Raw genomic sequence first — 3,587 nt, forward strand, 5'->3', positions numbered from 1 at the left:
CATGGCCGCTGAGCCTGCGCGTCCGGAGCCTGCGCTCCGCAACGGGAGAGACCACAACAGTGAGAGGCCCGCGTACCGCAAAAAAAAAAAAAAAAAAAAAAAAAAAAAAAAAAAAATGCCAATCATGGCAACTTTGAGAAACTGTAGATGAGACAATCTCCTCCCTTTCAAATTCTAGGAAGAGTCCCCCAGAGCAGAGAGAGTTGGGCTTCCTGGGGCTTTGGCTCCCAGAGCAAGCCAGAATAAAGATGCTTTGCCACCCTGGGGGCCTTTTGGGCCAGAGCCAGTATGGTCCCTGTGCTGCAGGCCCAGGGCATAAATAGCTTCGCACATTCTTGAGAAGAAAGGACCATCTTTCTTCCTCATGTTGACATTAACTTTCTGTGCTGCGTTCTTTGAGAATAAAATGCTAGGAACTAACCACAGCACCAAACAGAAGGAAAGTTAGGGGTATGGATTACAAGGGCAGAGGATTTGTTCTTGATCTCAGGTCCTAACCCAAGGTCAAAGCAGGCGAGGCCCAGAGGTGCCGAGTTCCTCTACCCTTTTTTCTCTGTTTATGAGTCAGTCAGGGTCAATGATGTTCCCTTAAAAGCCGGGAAGACCATCTGACTGTTCACTCAGAGAGGGAACTCTGTATTAGCTCCCTTGTCTTTCTCACCTGCCCCTGGAGAAATCCAGGCTTTGGAATGGCAAGGACAGCTCCTGATTTTCCCGAGTAGAAAGCACTGTCTAAGGGAAGCAGCTAAATTCATTCATTCACGCATGATTCACTCAGCAGACATGCAGTTGTGCCCAGCACTCTGCAAGATGCTACATAACTTGTATTAGTTATTTCAGCTCTTGCTGTGATGGCAACCAAATGTGGAATGGGAAACCTTCTGTGGCCGAGGAGCTCTTTGATGTTAAGGAGGAACCCTCCCTGCTCTATGCCTCAATTTATTCTCTATAATAGGGAGCCTAGTCCATATCAGTGTGAGGGCAGGTAGGATGACAGGAAGGATACAGCTGACTTCCTCCGACACAAAATGAATTGCTGATGACTTTGTTTTAAAATGGGGAGCCCCATTCCTTTGACCTCTACCACCACGGCCACTGCCACCTCCCGGGAAGAGAGGAAGCAGGAGAGGAGCCCACGTTGCCTGTCAACCAAGTCCTCCAGCTGCCCTGAAGAGTGCAAGATGTTCGCCTGTGCAAGCTTGCCTGCACCCTGCTCTGATCCGAGTTGGATCCAGAGTTGCATACAGACCAATTTCTGCATCAGTGTTATCTCGACCAGAGGCTAGGACTGGAGAGGGCTCTTCAGTACTTAATGGGGCCCAGAATGGTGTGTATCAGTTAATCCAAAGGGAGTTTTAGACCAGTGCAATCAGCAGAGACATTGATACTACAGCCAATTTTATTGGTGCAAGTGCTGCAGCAGTAGGAGTGGCGGATTCTGGTGCTGTTATTGGAACAGTCTTTGGCAGCCTCATCGTTGGTTTTGCCAGAAAACCTTTGCTGAAGCAGCAGCTGTTCTCATGCGCTATCCTGGGATTTGACTTGTCTGAAGCTATGGGTCTCTTGTTTGACGGTTGTTTCTTGATTTTGTTTGCCATATAACAGAAATTACTGCTTGAAATGTTGGCATTCATATTAATTACAGATGTAATTCTGTGTATCTTACTGTGACTCCGAAAACTGTAGTATTGGTTTCATGGAAATGAATGTTATTTCCAAAGTCATTTCATTAAAGATGAAAACGTTAAAAAATAAGAATAAAAAAATAAAATAAAACGGGGGGACTGGTATTTTTTTTAATAAATTTTTTTTTTTTTTTTTTTTTTTTTGGCTGCATTGGGTCTTCGTTGCTGCGCGCGGGCTTTCTCTAGTTGCCACGAGCGGGGGCTGTTCTTCGTTGCGGTACGCAGGCTTCTCATTGCGGTGGCTTCTCTTGTTGTGGAGCATGGGCTCTAGGCGTGCGGGCTCAGTAGTTGTGGCTTGTGGGCTCTAGAGCGCAGGCTCAGTAGCTGTGACACCCGGGCTTAGTTGCTCCGCGGCATGTGGGATCTTCCCGGACCAGGGATCGAACCCGTGTCCCCTGCACTGGCAGGCGGATTCTTAACCACTGTGCCACCAGGGAAGCCCCAAGACTGGTATTTTTGAAGCTGCTGTATTTTTCTATTTCTCTGTTAATTTCTTTGTAATAATTTGGTTGAAGTTTTGTTATTTGATGGGGGGGGGCGGGAGCTTTTTTTAAGTTAGGAAATCGTCTAAGGCAGAAGTCACAAGACAGTAGCCTCTGCTGTATTTTAAAATCTTTTGTATTTGTTGCCAACATTTGAAACTTGGGAGATTGCATGTAAAAAAGCTGGTTTTCTGGGTGAAGGGGCATGTTGTCGTCTCCAGTCTCCTGTACCCCTCCCACCCGCCTCTGCCACTCCTCTGCTGCTCTTCATCTGAATAGGCCATGTGCCTGGTCCTGGCCCCGGTGGGCAAGTGAGTTTGCAAGCCTCTGGTATAAAGGGTGGTTTACTCATTATTTTTTCGTTACCTTCAGTATTTGCTGTGAATAGTTGAAGAGAGAAGGTCTTTCTTTACTGAGATTTGGGTTCTGCCTACCAAATGTTAAACGGGACTGAGACCCATCTTTGCTTACTTGAGAATGGCTAAGATAAGCCCCATCCTTTTAGGAAATGTTGTTGCTTTCTTCTAGCAGACAGAAGAATTAGGTAGCAGAAGGGATGGCTTTGGCAGTGGGTCTCTTCTCTAGGGACCCTTTACAAGGCACAAAGTTTGGGGTGGGCCTGTCTGAGGGCAGAATTAGGTCAGTGGGGCTTCCCTGGTGGCACAGTGGTTGAGAGTCCGCCTGCCGATGCAGGGGACACGGGTTCGTGCCCTGGTCCGGGAGGATCCCACATGCCGCGGAGCGGCTGGGCCCGTGAGCCATGGCCGCTGAGCCTGTGCGTCCGGAGCCTGTGCTCCGCAACGGGAGAGGCCACAGCAGTGAGAGGCCCGCATACCACAAAAAAAAAAAAAAAAAAAAAAAAAAAAGAATTAGGTCAGTGGTACCAGGAGCCATCGGTGAGGGGCCTCCAGTCAGGTCCCCGTGTGGGCTCTTGGGTGCTAATCTTTCTAATATGGCAGTGGTTGTGTTACTTCTGACTTGAATCAATAATTCCTAATATCTAATAAAAACCAAACAGTACCTCATTGCTGGCTAATTGGAAACAGAATGGATCTTTCCCTTTATTCTCATAAAAGTGTTTCCTTGAAGGGACCCTTGGGAGTAAGGCATTTGGTTAAATGGCAGGACCTCTGGAATCGTCTGGCCTAAAGTCCCTCAGTCCTGCCCTGGGTGACATCTCCACAACCCTGTTGGCTGGGATTGGAAAACATGTAGCTGGAAAGTGTAAGTAGATATTTTAAAAGCGGTTTTTTTTTTAAGAGATAGCATTTAACTTGGTATTTATTAGGGTGTGTGTCTGCGTGCTCGAATGTTTAACGAGATAAAATGGACTTAACTGAGTCTCAGAGAACCCTTTATACTGCGTGCGTCAGTTTCCTCTCAAAATATTTGTTTACAAGACCTTCTGCACAGGAGTCCC

At 47.1% G+C, this 3,587-nt stretch overlaps 1 pseudogene; it reads left to right on the plus strand.

Moving 5' to 3' along the window:
• Positions 1-1,181: 1,181 nt before the first annotated feature.
• LOC102984388 (ATP synthase F(0) complex subunit C3, mitochondrial-like) lies at positions 1,182-1,602 on the plus strand (annotated as a pseudogene).
• The last annotated feature ends 1,985 nt before the right edge of the window (positions 1,603-3,587 follow it).

This window comes from Physeter macrocephalus, chromosome 2, assembly GCF_002837175.3.
Source record: "Physeter macrocephalus isolate SW-GA chromosome 2, ASM283717v5, whole genome shotgun sequence".
Classification (NCBI taxonomy): domain Eukaryota; kingdom Metazoa; phylum Chordata; class Mammalia; order Artiodactyla; family Physeteridae; genus Physeter; species Physeter macrocephalus.